The 22,751-nt window shown below is 35.9% G+C and overlaps 1 non-coding gene across 1 annotated transcript; it reads right to left on the bottom strand.

The window, feature by feature from the left end:
- Positions 1-22,321: 22,321 nt before the first annotated feature.
- Positions 22,322-22,429, bottom strand: LOC148552923 (small nucleolar RNA R71). The gene has a single exon (XR_015893031.1). It is a non-coding gene; the product is annotated as a small nucleolar RNA R71 (small nucleolar RNA).
- Positions 22,430-22,751: the final 322 nt, after the last annotated feature.

Genomic DNA, 22,751 nt, shown 5'->3' with positions numbered 1-22,751 from the left:
ATGAAACAAAGCAAAGATTGCAATCATAGAGAAGGAAACACACAAGAATAAAATATTATGGTTAAATAATATAACCATGTAATTAAGCTCAAATCTCACAGGTTGTGTGTTCTTTTAGCTATAATTTATGTTCCAATTTACAGTCTTCAAACAAGTTTAACACAAACTTTTTGGTTTAAATTAGTAAAATATTATAAAATAGAGTCTTGAAAGAAATTTATTACTTTAACCAGGCAGTAGTAAAATATGCACAAAATTAAACAAACATGCAATCAAACATTCAAATGCAATAACTAACAAATTAACATTGGTGTTTGAAAAAGGAAGTAACTAACCCCTAGAAGTCGGTATCGACCTCCCCACACTTAAAGATTGCACCGTCCTTGGTGCATGCTGAGATGTGCAAGTGGAAGGATTGCTCCAACTGATGCCTTTCTCTATAGATTGTGCAGATGGACTTGTCTGTCGCCCCATGGAGAAGCTTCTCGATTCCCTTCTCGGTGGCCATCCTGAAAGAAGAGGAAAAAGAAGAAAAGTAACCCAAAAATAAAGATAGGAAATAATTTAAAATATGGTTGGGTTAATGCCAAATAATAAGGGTCTCAATTACTTGGTAGCTACAACATGTACGTGAGAAAACAATAGAAGCAAATGGCATATCAATTTTGCAAAAATTTGCAACAATGGGGAAGAGGCAGTATAAATTCATGTCAATGCAAAAGGGGCACAAGTATCATAAAAATTGGCATTTGACAAATAAATAAAATCACCCAATCAATGTAAAACAAGTCACTAAGCATAAAAATAATACCAGAAAAGACACAACAGTTGAATAAGAACATGTGACACCAATGTAAAAAGAATAATTTTAGAAAAGAAAATAAAAAATATGCACAAAATTAAAATACAGTGAATGAAAGTATGCAAATGCAATAGAAAAAATAGAATGAAAGAGAATAATAATGAGAAGGTAAATAAACGAAGAAAAGGAAAGTAAGAAAGGAGGAAGAAAGAAAGAGAAAAGAGAGAGAAAAGGAGAAGAATGGAATCTGCGAAGCGATGCGTAAGCGTTGCCCACGCGTACGCATGGGTGTGCAAAAGAAGAGGCGACGCGTAAGCGTCGTCCACGCTTTCGCGTGGTTGAGCAAGAATTCTAGTGACGCGTAAGCGTCGATCACGCGTACGCATGACCACTGGTTGTGCTAAACGCACAATACCAGCACCAAGGTAGCACAACTTTCGGCCAAATCACCCATTGACGCCGATCTGGCGATCCACGCGTACGCATCGCTGACGCTTACGCGTGGGGTGACTAAAATACGGGTGACGCTGACGCGTCGCCCACGCGTACACGTGGGTTGGCTCGTGCGCAAGGCACCCTTCCTGCACAGCTCCCACGTGACTCTCTGTAAGGTTTAGCGTCGCATGTGACGCACGCGTGGTTCACGCGCACGCATGGGATGCGCTTTTGTTTTTATGCAGAATGCATAATGCAAAATGCAGATGCTGATGCAGACATTATGAATGGATACTAATAAAAATAGAATAAGATAAAACCAACAATAAAATAAAGAAAAATAAAACTGAGACTGAAAAAGAACAATCATACCATGGTGGGTTGTCTCCCACCTAGCACTTTTAGTTAAAGTCCATAAGTTGGACATTTGATGAGCTCCCTGTTATGGTGGCTTGTGCTTGAACTCATCCAGGAATCCCCACCAATGCTTGGACTTCCAATAAGCTCTATCAATACCAAGTGAATTCCTCAAGCTTTGATGGAGTCTTCACAAGCTTTGAGCTCCCAAAATTGATCTTCTTGTATGCCGGGATCCCAAATCTTGATTCTACACCCGTCCTCAAGTTGATCATCATGGTTCCATCCGGGTGGCAAGCACTCTGAATTCTCTACGGAGTACCAAACTCTTCTTTTGGATCTAACCAAATTATCACCAGTTGAGCCCTTACATATATCTCTTGAAGTATCAACCTTGATGAGCCTTGATTTGCAACTTCAACCACTAAACATCCTTCTCTTACGCTTAATGCCACAAAGTCTCCTAAGTTGGCCATCCGTTTCAAGAATACCATATTCAGGTAGAATGGTAAGGCAAATAGAGACAAGCCTTATCCACTCAAATGAAGGAGTAGATGGCAACCTAGGTGGAGAAGTCTCCAACGTTCTTGACAAAGCGTACTCAACTCCCGTCCGCCCTTTTCTAAGAATTTCTGCTTCCACATCATTCTCAGACTCAATCAGAGAAGAGTCTTCATATTCAAGGAGTTCATTTGTGGATGTAGATTTATCACTAGGAGGACTTGATGCATGATCCTCATCACCAAGGGAACTTACTTCTTGATATATCCCATCCAAGTCTTCATAAGGAATATGCCATGGAGGTTGTGCACTGGCTTTCTTGACATCAATTTCAATCTTATTGGAGGAGTACTCTACAATTATAGATTCCCATAGAGGTTCAGCATCTCCTAAATTTTCAACCACTTCTTCCTCTACAATTATTATGGCTTCCTCCACTTGTTCCAATACAAAGCCATGTTCCTCATTTTCCATCGGAGTTTCTAGTGTCTCCTTCATACTACGCTCTTCTTTTGATTCTCCACATGTAGCCGTGGGAGTACTTTAAGTGCTCAGATGTTGGGAAGCTAATTGATTTACTACCTCGGTCAAGGCAGTCGCAAATTTTAGTACTCCTCGTTCCATCTCTCTTTTCCCTTGAAGAAGAACACCAAGAGTGTCATGCATTGAAGGTTGAGGTGGATATGAGGGCTCATTACTTGGGAAGAAAGGTTCATGATAAGAGGGTGGTTTATCATAATAAGAATGTGGTGGTTCATCACTCTCCATCTTTTCCACTTGTTGCACAGCACACTTCAATTCCTTGTTCTCAAGTTGAGATTCTTTAGCCATGAAAGCTCCGGGTGCTATTTGGTTTACCGCTCAGTCCAATTGATGCAAGGTTGCTTGAAATTGATCCACTGTTTCCTTGAGATGATCCCTTGACTCTTGTTATGCTTGGATATCATAAGTAGGACCATAAGGCTCTTGGATTGATGGATATGGATGTGGTGTATATGGAGGTGGTGGTTCTTGGGAGTAATTGGGTTGGAATTGGGGTAGATCTATGTATGGCCCATATGGCTCATAGGGTGGTTGATATGGTGGATAAGGGTTAGGATCATGTGATGGTGTTTGGTGGAAAGGTGCTTGTGAGTGTGGTGGTCCAAAGTTATATTGATCATGAGGAGGTGGTTCATAAGCATATGGTGGGGCTTGTTGGTAACTACAAGGGATCCACCATATTTATCATCTTTGTACGCTCCTTGGAATGGCTCTTGACCATAGTAATTTAGTGGAGGTTGTTTGTCACGAAAGGGTCCACCATAACTATTGTCTTGGTATGCATCACAGAATGGTTGTTGGTTATAGCGCATTGGAGGGGGTTGTTGCCAAGAGGGTTAATCAAATCCTTGTGGCTCCTCCCATATTTGATTCTTCCAACCTTGATGCCTGTTCTCATTATAGCTTCCATTCCTTATAACAACATTGGAACCAAACTTGAAACCAGAGGGGTGAGAATTCATAGTAGCAAGTAAAAATAAAAACTAATAAAAATTAAAGAAAATAAACTCCTAAAACTAGAAATACTAACAAAGAAATGAAAAGAAAAATTATTTACAATAATCAATAATAAGGCACACGTTTGCAATTCCCCGGAAACGGCGCCATTTTGACGAACGGATTTTCTGCTAGTGAAGAATTTTACAGATAAATTCTCGTTGAAAGTATAGTTTCTAAACCAACAGAGAATCCTTTCATACAAAAGTTTTAGTTGTCACTTAAGCAAACCCAATAAAATTAATAACCGAAATATTTAAACCTCGGGTCGTCTTCTCAAGAAATTACAGGGAGGTGTATTTATTATTGGATATGGGTTTTTGTTTTCTGAGAAATTTTAAGAGTTGAATAACAGAAATAAATAATTGTAAATTAACACAATGAAAATTAAAAGAGATTTATATATTCTAATTAAAAAGCCTTGAATGGAAGAATGATTAATTGGAAGTTCTATCCTTGTTGGAATTCTCTCAAGTGGAGTATAAAGAGGTTGTTGTTTTCACTTAGTTAACCCTTACTAAATAAAGGAAAGTCAAGTGATTGAGCTAACTCTTATTCGCAAATCCTAGTCCTCTCCCTTGGGAAGGTCTAGCATTAGTAAATAGAGAATTAGCCAACAACTTCCAATTTAACTATGCACTTGAGCATTCCAACTCAAGTGTCTCCTCTTAATCAATTCATCAATTAAAGCTAAGAATGTAAAAAGCTAGATTAAAATCATAAATATGAAATACCTCAAATTGCATTAAATAGAAATTCAAATCTAACATTGGAAGGTTCATAAACAAAATTGGGAAAATAAGTAATTAACAAGTGAAATAGATAAATCAAAGTACTAGAAAAAATAAAAATAGAAGAGAAACTAAACTAAAGGAACATAGAACTTAGAATTGAGAAGGAATGAACCATAAACTGAGAGAAATCCTAAATCCTAAAACCTAAGAGAGAGGAGAGAGCCTCTCTCCCTCTAAAACTACATCTAAAACCTAAATTGTGAATAATGAATATTGTATAATTGAATGAATAGATTTTCTCACTTTATAGCCTCTAATCTGTGTTTTCTAGGTCGAGAACTGGGCCAGAAACAGCCCAGAAATCACTAGGGGCGAATTCAAATACGTGCAGGTCGCTGGTTTTGCGCAAATCCACGCGTACACGTGGAATCACGCATGCGCGTCACTTATCTTCATAGAAACTATGGCAAATTATATATCATTTTGAAGCCCTGGATGTTAGCTTTCCAACGCAATTGGAACTACCTCATTTGGACCTCTGTAGCTCAAGTTATGACTGTTTGAGTGCAAAGAGGTCAGATTGGACAGCTTAGCAATTTCTTCAACTTCTTGTATTCCTTCCGCTTTTGCATGCTTTCTTTCCATTCTCTAAGCCATTCCTGCCCTATAAAGCCTGAAATCACTTAACACACATATCAAAGCATCGAATGGTGATAAGAGAGAATTAATTTTTGGTAATTTAAAGGCTTGGGTAGCAAGTTTCCAATTATAGAACAAAATTAGGAAGGAAAATATAAAACCATGCAATTTATATGAATAAGTGAGTAAAGAATTTATATAAACCACTCAATTGAGCATAAGATAAACCATAAAATAGTGGTTCATCATCCCCCCTCGCGAATCTGCTAGCGTCGACGTTGAACACTGGCATCGACGTCCATCCGTCCCTCGCCCTTCCCCTTTCTTCTTCCCCTCGTCCGTCCCTCACCCTTCCTCTTCCCCCTTCTTCATCTTCCCCTCTGCCCTTCCCCCTTCTTCTTTTTCCCTTCTGGCCGTCCCCATTCCCCGTGTTCTCTTTATTTTATTTTGTTAATTTTATAATTTCTTTTGTTAGGGTTAATTTAATAAAAAATTTTAAGATTTAGGTCAAAAGGACGATTTTAAAACTAAGTTAAACCTTAGGGACGATTTTGTATGCAAAAAAAGGTTGGGGACGAAAATAATTTTCGGTTTATATCTTAGAGACCAAAATCGTACTTAACTCTAAGAAATATCTATCTACAATACAAAGAAATATATCCATCTAAAGAGCACAAAAGCCTCTTTAAATCAAGAAAGAACACCCACAAATCTGCATTAAGAAACATCCAACTACAAGTCACTATTAAAAAATGCGCAATGGATTCTTAATAGATTTTTCATTGATAAAAAATAAAAAAATTAAAAACTTATCGACAAATTCTTCGATAATTTTGTCGATAAAATTAGAATTTAAATTTAAAAATATCATGACAAAAAATCCATCCAGTAATCACTTAATAAATCCCTAGGAAATTTCAATCAAGTTAAACACTTTTCGCATAAACAGAAATTCCATTGGCACAAAACACTTAAACACACAACATATTTGATGCTCCTCTATAAGACTCTCTCACTCTCTCTCTCTCTCTCTCTCTCTCTCTCTCTCTCTCTCTCTCTCTCTCTCTCTCTCTCTCTCTTCTCGCTCACGTCGCACGAGCTCCCTCCTCTGTTGCTCAAGTTGCACGAGCTCCCTCTATCGCCGCTGGCATCGCACGAGCTACCTCTGTCGCCTCTCAGCTTTAGTCTCTCTCTGTCTCTCACCATCCATCCTCGTCGTTCACAGCATAGTTAACAAACCCAGACCGGACCGGTGATAAACCCCATTTGTAGGGTTTATCTTGTGCTTGATTTAGGGGATTTTATAACCTTTTACCCACATTTATTCAATGAAATAGCATGGTTTCAGGATTGTCTCCTAATTTGTACTTAAGAGTGAAAACATGCTTTCTAGGTCTTAAAATAGCTAAATTTAATTTATCTTGATTCCATTAGGTGCCTTGATATATTTGTTAAGTGATTTCAGATTTAGGAGGCAAAGATTGGATCAAGGGAATGAGGGAAAAGCATGTAAAAATGGAGAACTCATGAAGGAATGAAGAAATCGCAAAAGCTGTCAAGCCAACCTCTTCGCACTCAATCGACCATAACTTGAGCTACAAAGATCCAAATGATGCAGTTTCCATTGCGTTGGAAAGCTAACATTTGGGGCTTCGAAATGATATAAGATTTGCCATAGTTGCATCGCAATTAGGGGCGCGCACACGCACTGTACGTGTATGTGCCGATGGTTGCATATGATTCACTTAATGCAACTCGTGGCCAGCAATTTTAGAAGCCTTGTGGGCCCAATCCAACTCATTTCTGATGCTATTTAAGCTAAGGATTGAAAGGAAATTAACACACTTTTGATCATTAGTCATAGTTTAAGTTTTAGAAGTAGTTAGAGTTAGTTTCTAGAGAGAGAAGCTCTCACTTCTCTCTAGAATTAGGATTAGGTTTTAGATCTAGATCTACTTCTTCTCCTCTTCTAATTTTCCTTTTTCATCTTCAATTGTTCTCTTGTAGTGTAGAATTCTTCTTCTCTTGTAATTCCTTTGTATTGTTAGTTGTAGTTTATGAACTTTCTTTTGTAGATCTACATTTCTTCTTCAATGCAATTGGTAAGTTCTTTGTTGTTTCATAATTGTTTCCCTTTTCTATTGTTGATCTCTTGCTATTCTAGTTAGATCTTTCTTTAATTCTTGCAATTCATGTTGTTTACTTTTATTGCCTTCTATGTTTTTGATGAAATGCTTCTTCTAGTTATTAGTTATATTTTGTTCCTCTTGGCCTAGGTAGAGTAATTAGTAACGCTTGAGTTATCTAATTCCTTTGTTGATTGATAATTAGAAGTTGCTAATTGATTTGGATACCACTAAAGCTAGTCTTTCCCTTGGGAGTTTTGTGGAATCAAGTTAATTCATCCACTTGACTTTCCTCCATGATTAGAGGTTAACTAAGTGGTAGCAATGGACAATTTTGGTCACAATTGAGAAGGATAACTAGGATAGGACTTCTAGTTCTCATATCTTGCCAAGAGCTTTGTTAGTTGTTAGTTTATTTCCTTTTCCATTTATATTTCTTGCCTATTATCCCCAAAACCCCAAAATACATCTCATAACCAATAACAAGAACACTTTATTGTAATTCCTAGGGAGGACGACCCGAGGTTCAATACTTCGGTTTATAAATTTAGGGGTTTGTTTTAGTGACAAACAAACTTTTGTATGAAAGGATTAATGTTGGTTTAGAAACTATACTTTACAACGAGATTTCATTTATGAATTTCTATACCATCAATAATCTGTTCATCAAAAATGGCGCCATTGCCGGGGAGTCGCAATGATGTTGTGTTATTGGTTATTGTATATATGTGAATATTATAAATAGGTTTGTCCCTTGCTTCTTTGTTAGTTTTTACTAGTTTTAGGATTTAATTTTCTTGCTTTTTATTTGATTTTTGTTTTCATTTTCTCTTGCCATCATGAATTCTCACCTTGGCTATGAGTGTGATTACAACTATGTTGTAGAAAATGGGAGCTAAAATGAAGATATGCATCAAGGATGGGATAACCAAAGGTGGGAGGAGCCTTATGCATATAATCAATCTTCATGGCAACAACCTCCACCAATAGACTATGAACAAGAGCCATTCTTTGATGCATATCAATCCAATAGCTATGGTGAATCTCCTTGTGACTTTCAAGAACCACCACCATATACCTATGAGTCATATCCTCAACATATCCCTCAACCATACTCACAAGCCTCTTTTCACCAACCACCTCCTTATGACCTTAACCCACATATACCATACCAATCACCTTTTGAACCACATGAGCCATACAGAGAACCACCATTCCAATATCAATACTCCCAAGAACCACCTCGATACACACCACCACATCTTTATCAAGAAGAATCACCTTCCTATTATGAACCCTTTCTCCAAGACAATGAACCCTCTTGCCCACTCCAATCCTCAATGGATGAAATCCTTAGCCTTATACTTCAAGGGAAAGGAGAAATGCAAAGGGAGACACTAGAATTTGTGACTACCTTGACCAAGGTAGTAAGCATTTTAGCCTCCCAATGCTTGAGCACTCAAAGCACTCCCATGGCCACATATGGAGAATTAATTGAAAAGCATAGCATGAAGGAGAAATTGGAAACTCCGATGGAAAATGAGGGATGTTATTTTGTATTAGAGCAATTGGAGAAGCCTATGATCATTGAAGAAGAGGAAGACGTGGTTGAAGACCTAGAAGATGCGGAACCTCCATGGGAAGCTAAAATCATAGAAAATTCCTCCAAGAAGGTTGAACTTGTTGTTGAGGAGGAGCATGCACAACCTCCAAAATAATTGTTAAATGAAGACTTGGAAGGAATGGAGCAAACATTGAGTTCCCTTGGAGATGAAGATCATACATCCGAACTTCTTGGTGGTGAATCCTTTGAACTTGGAGAACCTTCTCCCAATGAGATAGAAGGTAATATGGAGGTAGACTTTTCCCTTCCTCCCATTTATGATCTGAGTGATAGAGAAGAGTTAGATGAAATTGATGAACAAAGGATTGAAAGTGAAGAAGTTTGTGAAGAGGTGGAAGTGATCAAGGAAAAACACAAGGGAGTAGAACTTGCAAGGACATTGGAAATACCTCCCTCCAAGCCATCACCATCTATCCTTTCATTCAAGTGGGTAAATTCCTTATACTTAAGCTTTTTTATTCCCCTTGAATATGGTTTGTTTGAGACGGATGGTCAACTTAGAAATATTTGTGGCTTTAAAAGCAAAAGGGGGATGGTTAGTGGTTGGCATTGTAAATTAAAGTTCATTATGATGACATGTTCAAAACTTCATAGCAAGGGTTGGTATAGAACTAGATAGCTTGGGTCTAGGAGAGTGTTTGGTCGCTCTATTTAGAATTCATCTTGTTTGACACCCGGATGGACTAATAATTGGGAATCAACTTTAAGACGGGCGTAAAAATAAAGTGTGGGATCCCGGATTACAAGAAGAGGATCAACTTTGGGAGCCCCTAGCTTGTGAAGAACTCCATCAAGGCTTGGTGCAACACATGAGAAATCTTAGGGTACCATGGAGAACCAAGCATTGGTGGGAGTTCCAAGATAAATTTAAGCACAAGCCTCCTTGATAAGAAGCTCCCCATAAGTCCAACTTAAGGACAATAAACAAAAGTGCTAGGTGGGAGACACCCCACCATGGTAATATCTTTTCATTTTCTCTCTTGTACATATTAGTAAAAGTAGTTTAATTTCATGTGTTGATTAGTTTGTTGAGTTTATTTGGTAGTATAATATGTTAAATAAGGTTTTAGGGTATTTTGGTAACTGTTTGGAGGTTTGGAAGGCTTGGTTTGGTGCAAGAACTTGAAAAAATTTTGAAAAACAAAGCACCATCCACGCGTACGCACGCCTCAAGCATTTTCGACCATTCACGCGCACGCGTACATGGCGCGTACGCGTGGATGCAAAAATTCTACCCCCAGCCAAAAACCCGAGAGTTAGGCCTGTACTGTGCGAACATTGGGTCTAAGGCACAAACCAACCCACACGTACGCGCACCTGGCGTGTATGCGTCCTTGATGCTAATTGCACAATGCACGCGCGCGTCGAAAGCGCCACCTGCCCCTTGGTACATGTTCCAGAGAGTTGGGCCAACCTTGGGCTGACACTGTGCCCCGCGCATAATCCCACCCACGCATGCACGCACGCATGCATGACGCGTCCGCGCCGGTAAAAAAAAAAAGAAAGAGTTTTTTTTCCTCATCTTCCATTTTCTTTTGTCCATTGCATTCGCATCCTTTTATTCTTTGTATTTTCATTTTGTTTTTATAGCTTGTTTGTACTTTATTATTTTCCGAGTTTCTTATTTTAATAATGGTGTTGAATTCTCTTACTCAATTGTTGAGAATTTCTTGCATTATTTTGGTGCTTCGTGACTTATTTGATATTATTGGGTGATGAAACTTCTAAATCAATGCTTCAATCTTTTATGACATTTGTGTCTTTGTGCATTGATAGGACCTCATATTGTCTTTCATAACCCACTCTTTCTTGTTTGAACTTGATGCTCAACATGCTCTTTATGCTTTGACTTTACTCTTGCATCAAGTATTAGTTGATATGCCTTTGCTTATATTGCTTTCTCGTCTACATGTTGTAGCTACCATGTAGTGAGAATCTTACTCTTATTTGGCATTAGCCCCCGCCTATGTTCTATTTGCTTTGATATCTTTGTTGTAGGATTAATTCTCTTTCTTTTTCTCTCCTTTTAGGTTGGCCACCAAAAGAGGGAAAAAGGAAAAGTTTCTAAATGGGGCAACAAACAATTTCATACGCACAATCCTTTGAAGAAGCTCATCAGTTGTAGCTACCCATCCACATGGCTCTTCTTTGCATACACCGAGGACGGTGCAATCTTCTAGTATGGGGAGATCTCCATGGGTAACAACTTCCTTTTTCAACACCAATGTTAGATTAGTTATTGCATTGCATGATAGGTTGCATGTTAGTTAGAATTTGTACATATTTCACCACCTCTTTCTTATTAGGACTACCTGGTTAGGGTGATGATTTCTTTTCCAAGAAACTGTTTTAGGGCAACCTACCAATTTGAAAAATTTTTTTTGAACTTGCTTGAATGAATATATTTTGGAACATGGTTTTTGAGCTAAGAACACACAACCTTGTGAGATTTGAGCCTAATTGCGTGGTCACATCATATAACCACTTATTTTCCTTTCTTGTGTGCACTATTCTCTTTCTATGATTGTGATCTATGATTTGTTTGATTCTCTATGTCCATTATTTTGTGTATTCATGCATTTATATGATTGAGGCCATCATTTCATGTAGCTCACTTACCCAAATAGCCTACCTTTTATCTTCCATTGTTAGCCAATTTTGAGCCTACCTTTTTCAAGCCGACCTTTTCGCACTCAATCGACCATAACTTGAGCTACAGAGGTCCAAATGATGCGGTTCTAGTTGTGTTGGAAAGCTAACATCCAGGGCTTCGAAATGATATAAGATTTGCCATAGTTGCATCGCGATTAGCGGCACGCACACGCACTATATGCGTACGTGCCAATGGTTGCACATGATTCACTTAATGCAACTCGTGGCCAGCGATTTTAGAAGCCTTGTGGGCCCAATCCAACTCATTTCTGATGCTATTTAAGCCAAGGATTGAAGGGGAATTAACACACTTTTAATCATTAGTCATAGTTTAAGTTTTAGAAGTAGTTAGAGTTAGTTTCTAGAGAGAGAAGCTCTTACTTCTCTCTAGAATTAGGATTAGGTTTTAGATCTAGATCTACTTCTTCTCCTCTTCTAATTTTCCTTTTTCATCTTCAATTGTGCTCTTGTAGTGTAGAATTCTTCTTCTCTTGTAATTTATTTGTATTGTTAGTTGTAGTTTATGAACTTTCCTTTGTAGATCTACATTTTTTCATCAATGCAATTGGTAAGTTCTTTGTTGTTTCATAATTGTTTCCCTTTTCTATTGTTGATCTCTTGCTATTCTAGTTAGATCTTTCTTTAATTCTTGCAATTCATGTTGTTTACTTTTATTGCCTTATATGTATTTGATGAAATGCTTCTTCTAGTTATTAGTTAGGTTTTGTTCCTCTTGGCCTAGGTAGAGTAATTAGTAACGCTTGAGTTATCTAATTCCTTTGTTGATTGATAATTAGAAGTTGCTAATTGATTTGGATACCACTAAAGCTAGTCTTTCCCTTGGGAGTTGGCTAGGACTTGTGGAATCAAGTTAATTCATCCACTTGACTTTCCTCCATGAGTAGAGGTTAACTAAGTGGTAGCAATGGACAATTTTGGTCACAATTGAGGAGGATAACTAGGATAGGACTTCTAGTTCTCATATCTTGCCAAGAGCTTTGTTAGTTGTTAGTTTATTTCCTTTGCCATTTATATTTCTTGCCTATTATCCCCAAAATCCCAAAATACATCTCATAACCAATAACAAGAACACTTTATTGAAATTCCTAGGGAGAACGACCCGAGGTTCAATACCTCGGTTTAGAAATTTAGGGGTTTATTTTAGTGACAAACAAATTTTTGTATGAAAGGATTAATGTTGGTTTAGAAACTATACTTTACAATGAGATTTCATTTGTGAATTTCTATACCATCAATAATCCGTTCATCAACCAGTCGATTTAACTGGAAAATTGATGAATCGGATCTTAAACCGGTCCGGGTTAACATTCTAACCGGACAAGCAAATGAATCGGTCAAACCTGAGAAACCCGGTCAACCCCATCCTAAACCGAGGATCGAACCGGACCGGTTGTCCCGCTGACGTCAGCACGCGCATCACTCAGATTTCAAAAAATTGGAGTATATGCTAGGTGCTTGGTTCGAACTTGAGACCTTAAAGGGTTTAAAGGAGCCTACAACCACTAGACTAAGTTTAGTCTTTGTAATATGTAGTGCCTTTTATGAATATATTACAAACTATTAGACATATCCTAATTAATAACCTTAAATGTATTAACTCATTTAGTCATGCAAATTGAAGATATTTTTTTATCTTTTTATTCTAATGAATAGTGTTTATATTAATTTAATTTATTTTTTTGTTTTATATTTACTCTTTCTTAAATTAATTGTTTTTAATTATATATAATTATTAAAATAAACATTAAACTTTGTTAAATATCTATAAATTAAAAAAGATAAGTAAAAAAAATTTTATTAATCATAATATATTTTTTGTTATTGATAATTATATGACATCTATTAATATTAATATTTTTCAACATATATTTGAATAATATAATAGATACTAATTAATTAATAAATTATAAAATAAGTTAATTTAATATAAAAAAATTAATTCTTATATAATTATTTAATTATGACCGAGTTAACAGACGTAACCTGTGATCTATCGGTTGAACCAGTAATCTAGTAACTCAGTAATCTGGCCAGGTCGATTGCCAGTTCGGTTCTGATAACTATAGTTCACAACCTCGCCAAGTTATCGTATCACCAGATCTGAAACCTACATGTATGTCTTTATTATTTTAGATTCTGGAATTGCTATTGATCTATGTTTTTTGTTGAATTCAAATGTTCATACATTATTATTGCATCTAAAACTCGATTTGTTTCACTTTTATTTTATGGTTTAGATTTTTGTTCTTGAATCCTCTTTAAGGTTTGAATTTGGTTTTGAAAGTAGCTCCATTAATTCTTATGGCTAAAAATTTGCATTGAAGATGATGTATTGTGTCTTCTGCAAGTTCTGCTCTTGAAGTAACTATAATTACCAATTCATAAAATGTAATGTGCTAAGTACATAGATTAAAATTAATTTATGATTAGAATGAGGTTTTCAGAAGAGATATGTGTACTAAATAAAAAAGTCTCACTTAAAGAAAAAATTTGTTACAATGAAAATTTATCGCTAGCTCTAATGTTTGAGAAATACTAGTATCACTACAAAAAAAAGGGTTTAAAATGGCATTGATATTATGGCGGTTTTAAAGAACTGACATAATATCTAGATATTATGGTATTTTTTGTTGCTGCCATAATTGGCTTTGTATTTGGTGGCGGTTTTGGTGATTAGGGCAGTTTTGAACCGCCGTTATCACACATATATAAAATGAAAAATTACAATTACCCTAACTTGTTGAAACAGATACACGGCTCGCTCTCCCTTCTGTCTCTTCTCCCTCATCTCCTCCTCTGATCCTCTCTCCGTAGCTACCGTCGTTTTCACCCTCCACCATCGCTTCCTCTTTAATAGAATCGAAGGTAAGTTGCACTCACCTCAAATCTCATATCTCAAAGTTGTTTTCCCATAGCCTTCTTCTCAGATCTCAGATCTTCTTTCGTATCTCAGATCTCAGAACGCCACAGCCTCTTTGCCAACTGTTCTTTCACATTGCCGAGCTTGTTGTCGCCGTCGACGGCTCCTTCTCACCATTGCTACTCAGCTCCTCTCCTTCCACAGCGTTGCCGCCGCCTCTACCTCCTCCATTGCATGTAATTAAATTTTATGTATTAGGAATTTTAAATTAGGGATTAATTTGTTCAATAATTTTCTTGCTAGAACCTTATTATATAGTTATAATGATGAGAAGACACAGATATAGTTGCTTGATTTTCTATATTATGTGAAATTTCTAATGTTTTATTATTATTATTATTTTATGCTGCATGTTCACGAATCTTCGTAGCACAGGTTAGCTTAACATCTCTTCTTCCTTTTGATTTTCCTTTTTTGCACTTATACTAATATCATAAAATTTTCCTTTTCTGTACTTGGACAAAATTAATGATGACTAGTAATTTTATTCACTTATGCAATTATGTTTTGTGATTTCATAGTTAATCTCCGTGATCTTTTTTAACTTATTGATGATTGATATTTTGATAGCTAATTAATAATAACATATTGAAACCCTTCTTGTTTTGATAATTGCATTGTATATAATTGGAGGCAACTTAGTTCAATTTGGTTCGGATGAAAGTGGTGGCACCTAAATAGCAGCAGCACCAATGATAATAAAGGGTGGTGGGGCCTTAGGTGGAAAAATAATAATTCACGCCTTCATGAGGGGAATACAATTATTTTTACTTAGTTTTATGGTTTGCATTGATTGAATCAACAAAATTTGTTAAGAAAATTGCTTACCCTGTATCTGATTTTTGCTGTTGTTCTCATTCACTCAAAGTTTATTAGTGTTTTCATATGTGATGTTGATATCTTTATTCTTTTTGGCAGGGTTCTTCCCGGTAGAAATCTCCAACCTGTAGCATATAGGTAATTGAGAGAAAATTGTTTTGTCGGTATAGAATTTCACAAATAAATTCTCGTTGCAAGTATAGTTTCTAAACCAACAAACAATCCTCAATCAAAAATTTGGTTGTCACAAGTACAAACCCCAATGAAAATTAACTGAAGTATTCAAACCTCGGGTCGTCTCACAAGGAATTGCAATAAAATGATCAATTATTGGCTATGGAGATGCAAGGGGGTTTGATTTGGTAAAAGGGCAAGAAAATAAATGACAAGGAAAGTAAATCAAGTAACTAAAGAAAGCAATTAATAAAGAGAGATATTCGTGGCAAGGATTGAGAATATAGGCTTTTTATCCTAATCACTAATCATAACAATACCTAACAAGAATTTATCTTATTTCGTCATCTCTAACATGGAAGAAGGTGTAAAGTTATCTTCCATGAGAGAAAGTCAAATAAGACTAGTTAATCTCAATCCGAAAATCCTAATCAACTCACTAATTGAATTAGCAAGAAATTAGAGTTAATGAAAATAATATTAACTAACAACTCTAGATCACTAATCTAAATTGGGTATTAATGACTCAAGATTGCCTAATTCCTCTTTCTAAGCCAAGAATGCTCAAAAAAGCTACTCTAACATCCTACCAAGCATTTTGTCAAACACTTGGAAGGCATAAAAAGAAAGCATGGTAAATTGCAAGGAAACATAAAATCTACAACTACCCAATGCAAGAAAAGTAAAATTCACAACTCAAATCAACAATAAAGGGAACATAAAACCTCAATTACATTAAAAGGAATCCAAATCCACAAGAGTTCATCAACATAAAAGAGGTATAAAAGGGAAATTAAAATGAAAACTAAGAGAATTAAACTACTAAAGCATGAAAATGTAATGAAAACAAGATGAGAACAATACATTGAACTTAGATCTAAGATGGAAATAAGCCTAAGAACCCTATTTCTAGAGAGAAGAGGGAGCTTCTCTCTCTAAAAACTAACTTACATGATGCTATCCTACAACTAAGTGCTCCCCCTTTGCCCAAGCTTCAATTCTGCATGAAATAGCCTCAGGAATGAGTTGGATTTGGGCCTGGGAAGCTCAGAAATCGCCCCCAGCATTTTCACTTTAATGAGGTCACGTGCGAGCTGCGACGCGTACGCATGGGTCACGCGTACGTGTCGCCATGCGACTTCATCTTCACGCGTGCGCGTCGATGTATGCACTCTAAATCCTTGATTTTCCATGAATTCTCCACTTTGCATGCTTTTCTCTTCACTCCTTTGATCCATTCCTAACACTTTTCAACCTGAATTCACTGAGAAACACATCAAGGCATCTAGTGAAATCAAAGGTGAATTAAAATTAACAAATTAGAGGCTTAAAAGGCATGTTTTTACACTTAAGCACAAATTAAGGGAGAATTACAAAACCATGCTATTTTATTGAATAAATGTGAGAAAAGATGATAAAATCCCCTAAAATTAACACAAGATAAACCACAAAATTGGGGTTTATCAAACCTTCCCACGCTTAAACCAAGCATTTCCTCATGCTAAACCAAGAAAGACAAGGAAAATGGGTATGAACATTTATTCAATGCAAACTACCTAAATGCAATCTATCTATATGAATGCAACTAAATGCAAAGCGATTCTACCTACTTGGTTAAAGATGAATCAATCTCCAAGAACATATATAAGCAAGTAGGGCTAGGATCATATGACGATTCATGAATCCTACCAATTCAAATATAAAAATTAAAGTTCAAATAGACTTGCAAGAAAAAAGTTCATGAAAGTCGGGAACAAGGAATTGAGCATCGAACCCTCACCGGAAGTGTATCCGCTCTAGTTGCTCTAGTGTATAGGGTTGATCACTCAATTCTCTTCTAATCATGCTTTCCAAGATTTGTTTTTCATCTAACAATCAACAATTATTCAATGCATGCGTACATATATAATGAGGACTTATTCATAGGTTGTAATGGCGCTAGGGTAAAGGTAGGGATGCATATGGTCAAGTGAGCTTGAAATTTGCATCTTTGATTAGTCTAAGGTCTCACCTAAAACATATAACAACTTATACAATTCAATGCTAACCTAACTACCCATTCTTCACTTTTCACACACTCATGCATTCTCTTTTTTATCACCACACATACGCATTGATTTTTTATTGAACTTTACTTTGGGACATTTTGTCCCCTTTTTATTGCTTTTCTTTTTTTTCTTTTTCTATTTTTTTCCTTTTTACATATATATTTTCTTTATTTTATTTTTCTCATTTATTTTCAAACTAAAATATATATATATATATATATATATATATATATAAGAATATCAATGCATATGGTTTAACATTCAATGCATGAGTATGTACCTAATTCCCAACATTTTCAATAAAAATACAAAATACATTTTTACCTCAACCAATGTCCCAAGTTTCCCATACCCAAATGATACACACTCTCACTGGCCTAAGCTAATCAAAGATCCAAATTAAAGGACGTTTATTGTTTTTCACTTACGGGTAGTGATGTGCTAACATTAAGAACAAAAGGGATTAAATAGGCTCAAAATTGACTAACAATGGTTGATGAAAGGTAGGCTATTTGGGTAAGTGAGATAAATGAGATGATAGCCTCAATCATATAAATGCATGTATACATGGAATAATGGACATAAAGAATCAAACAAATCAAAGATTACAATCATAGAAAGAGAATAATACACACAAGAATGAAAATAAATGGTTATAAGATGTAACCACGCAATTGGGCTCAAAACTCACATGCTTGTGTTCTTAGCTCAAAAATCATGTTCCAAAATAAATTCTTCAAGCAAGTTCAACAAAAAAATTTTTCAAATTGGTAGGATGCCCTAAAAACGGTTTCTTAGAAAAGAAATCATCACCCTAACCAAGTAGTTGATGAGCGGATAATTTATACGCTTTTTGGCATTGTTTTTAGTATGTTTTTAGTAGGATCTAGTTACTTTTAGGGATGTTTTCATTAGTTTTTATGTTAAATTCACATTTCTGGACTTTACTATGAGTTTGTGTGTTTTTCTGTGATTTCAGGTATTTTCTGGCTGAAATTGAGGGACTTGAGCAAAAATCAGATTCAGAGGTTGAAGAAGGACTGCTGATGCTATTGGATTCTGACCTCCTTGCACTCAAAATGGATTTTCTGGATCTACAAAACTCAAAATGGCGCGGTTCCAATTGCGTTGGAAAGTAGATATCTAGGGCTTTCCAGCAATATATAATAGTTTATACTTTGGCCAAGTTTAGATGACGCAAAAGGGCGTTGAACGCCATTTCTACGCTGCAGTCTGGAGTTAAACGCCAGAAACACGTCACGAACCAGAGTTGAACGCCAGAAAAATGTTACAACCTGGCGTTCAACTCCAGAAAGAGCCTCTGCACGTGTAACATTCAAGCTCAGCCCAAGCACACACCAAGTGGGCCCCAGAAGTGAATTTATGCATCAATTACTTACTTCTGTAAACCCTAGTAACTAGTTTAGTATAAATAGGACTTTTTACTATTGTATTAGACATCTTATGATTTTTAGTTCATCTTTGGATCATATTGATCACGTTTTGGGGGCTGGCCTCTCGGCCATGCTGAACCTTTCACTTATGTATTTTCAAACGGTAGAGTTTCTGCACTCCATAGATTAAGGTGTGGAGCTCTGCTGTTCCTCATGAATTAATGCAAAGTACTACTATTTTTCTATTCAATTCAACTTATTCCGCTTCTAAGATATTCATTCGCACTTCAACATGAATGTGATGAACGTGACAATCATCATCATTCCCCCACGAATGCGTGCCTGACAACCACTTCCGTTCCACCTTAGATTGGATGATTATCTCTAGGATCTCTTAATCAGAATCTTCGTGGTATAAGCTAGATTGATGGCGGCATTCATGAGAATCTGGAAAGTCTAAACCTTGTCTATGGTATTCTGAGTAGGATTCAGGGATTGAATGACTGTGACGAGCTTCAAACTCGCGAGTGCTGGGCGTAGTGACAGACGCAAAAGGAGGGTGAATCCTATTTCAGTATGATCGAGAACCTCAGATGATTAGTCATGCCGTGACAGAGCATTTGGACCATTTTCACAAGAGGATAGGATGCAGCCATTGACCACGGTGATGCCTCCAGATGATTAGCCATGTAGTGACAGCGCATCGGACCATTTTCACAGAGAGGATGAAAAGTAGCCATTGACAATGGTGATGTCCTTACATAAAGCCAGCCATGGAAAGGAGTAGGACTAATTGGATGAAGACAGCGGGAAAGCAGAGATTAAGAGGAACGAAAGCATCTCCATACATTTATCTGAAATTCTCACCAATGAATTACATAAGTGTTTCTATCTTTATTTACTATTTATTTATTATTAATTTTCGAAAATACTATAACCATTTGATATCCGCCTGACTGAGATTTACAAGGTGACCATAGCTTGCTTCAAGCCGACAATCTCCGTGGGATCGACCCTTACTCACGTAAGGTTTATTACTTGGACGACCCAGTGCACTTGCTGGTTAGTTGTATCGAAGTTGTGAATGAAAAACGATTTATTAAGACGTGCGTACAGAGTTTTTGGCGCTGTTTCCTGAGATCACAATTTCGTGCACCAAGTTTTTGGTGCCGTTGCCGGGGATTGTTCGAGTTTGGACAACTGACAGTTCATCTTGTTGCTCAGATTAGGTAATTTTCTTTTTGTTTTATTTTCAAAAAATTTTTTCAAAAATCTTTCAAAAATTTCTCATCTGTTTTCGAAAATTATTCTAAAACTTTTTAAGAATGAATTCTAGTGTTTCATGAAGCATGTTGAAGCCTGACTGGCTGTAAAGCCATGTCTAAATTCATTTGGACTGGGGCTTCCAACCCAACATTATCAAGAGCAAGCTAGTTGTTGCTAATCCACCTGCTGCTGTTCCAGATCCAAAAGATTTACATGCTAAAGCTTGACTGGCTATTAAGCCATGTCTAACCCTCAGATTGGAGCTTTAGAATAAGAGTGCAAGATTCCTGGAATTCATATTAAAAATTTTGGAATCCTTATTTTTCTTTTTCACACTAATTTTCGAAAAATATAAAATAAAAATACAAAAAAATCACAAGATCATAAAAAATCAAAAATATTTTGTGTTTCTTGTTGTTTGAGTCTTGAGTCAATTTCAAGTTTGGTGTCAACTGCATTTTTTCTAAAAATTCTCTGCATTTTTCGAAAATTCATGCATTCATAGTGTTCTTCATGATCTTCAAGTTATTCTTGATAAACCTTCTTGATTGATCTTCATATTATATTGTTTTGTGTTGTATGGTCTTTTTCATATGCATTCTTGAATTCTTAGTGTCTAAGCATTAAAGATTTCTAAGTTTGGTGTCTTGCATGTTTTCTTTGCATAAAAAAATTTTTCAAAAATAAGTTCTTGATGTTCATCATGATCTTCAAAGTGTTCTTGGTGTTCATCTTGACATTCATAGCATTCTTGCATGCATTCATTGTTTTGATCCAAAATTTTCATGCATTGAGTCTTTTTCATGTTTTTCTCTTTCATCATTAAAAATTCAAAAATAAAAAAAATATCTTTCCGTTTATTTTCTCATAAATTTCGAAAATTTGGATTGACTTTTTCAAAAAATTTTAAAATTCAATTGTTTCTTATGAGTCAAATCAAATTTTCAATTTAAAAATCTTATCTTTTTCAAAATCTTTTTCAAAAATCAAATCTTTTTCATTTTTCTTATTTATTTTCGAAAATTTTAAAAAAATATTTTTTCAAAAATCTTTTCTTAATTTTATCTTATAATTTTCGAAAATATTCTCATTAATTAATGTTTTGATTCAAAAATTTCAAGTTTGTTACTTGCTTGTTAAGAAAGATTCAAACTTTAAGTTCTAGAATCATATCTTGTAATTATTTGTGAGTCAAGTTATTAATTATGATTTTAAAAATCAAATCTTTTTCAAAACTAATTCTAATCATATCTTCCTATCATATCTTTTTTTAAAAAATCATATCTTTTTCAAAAATTTGATTTTAAAATATCCTTTCTAACTTCTTATCTTCTTATCTTTTCAAAATTGATTTTTAAATTTGTTTCAACTAACTAACTAACTTTTTGTTTGTTTCTTATCTTTTTCAAAACTACCTAACTAACCATCTCTCTCTAATTTTCGAAAATATCTCCCTCTTTTTCAAAAATTCTTTTTAATTAACTAATTGTTTCAAAATTTAATTTTAATTTATTTCTTCTTCTAATTGTCGAAAATTCTCTTTCTCTCTTATCTCCTTCTATTTATTTATTCATCTACTAACACTTCTCTTCATCTCACATCTCTGCTCTCCTCACCCTTGTGTTTCTTTCCTTACATTACATTCTTTTCTTCTTCTTTTCTTCTATTCACACAGGGACCTCTATACTGTGGTAAAAAGGATCCCTATTATTATTTTTCTGTTCCCTCTTTTTCATATGAGCAGGAGCAAGGACAAGAATATTCTTGTTGAAGCAGATCCAGAACCTGAAAGGACTCTGAAGAGGAAACTAAGAGAAGCTAAATTACAACAATCCAGCAAGCACCTTTCAGAAATTTTCAAACAAGAAGAGGAGATGGCAGCCGAAAATAATAATAATGCAAGGAGGATGCTTGGTGACTTTACTGCACCTAATTCCAATTTACATGGAAGAAGCATCTCCATCCCTACCATTGGAGCAAACAACTTTGAGCTGAAACCTCAATTAGTTTCTCTGATGCAGCAGAACTGCAAGTTCCATGGACTTCCATCTGAAGATCCTTTTCAGTTCTTAACTGAATTTTTGCAAATCTGTGATACTGTTAAGACTAATGGAGTAGATCCTGAAGTCTACAGGCTCATGCTTTTCCCTTTTGCTGTAAGAGACAGAGCTAGAGTGTGGTTGGACTCTCAACCCAAAGATAGCCTAAACTCTTGGGATAAGCTAGTCAAGGCTTTCTTAGCCAAGTTCTTTCCTCCTCAAAAGCTGAGCAAGCTTAGAGTGGATGTTCAAACCTTCAGACAGAAAGAAGGTGAATCCCTCTATGAAGCTTGGGAGAGATACAAGTAACTGATCAAAAAGTGTCCTTCTGACATGCTTTCAGAATGGACCATCCTGGATATATTCTATGATGGTCTGTCTGAATTGGCTAAGATATCATTGGATACTTCTGCAGGTGGATCCATTCACCTAAAGAAAACGCCTGCAGAAGCTCAAGAACTCATTAACATGGTTGCTAATAACCAGTTCATGTACACTTCTGAGAGGAACCCTGTGAGTAATGGGACGCCTCAGAAGAAGGGAATTCTTGAAATTGATACTCTGAATGCCATATTGGCCCAGAATAAAATATTGACTCAACAAGTCAATATGATTTCTCAGAGTCTGAATGGAATGCAAGCTGCATCCAACAGTACTCAAG

Source organism: Arachis ipaensis, chromosome B7 (assembly GCF_059453495.1).
Source record: "Arachis ipaensis isolate K30076 ecotype BB chromosome B7, ASM5945349v1, whole genome shotgun sequence".
Taxonomy (NCBI): domain Eukaryota; kingdom Viridiplantae; phylum Streptophyta; class Magnoliopsida; order Fabales; family Fabaceae; genus Arachis; species Arachis ipaensis.
Note: the sequence above shows the minus strand (reverse complement) of the source record. Positions and strands in the feature narration are given on the sequence as shown.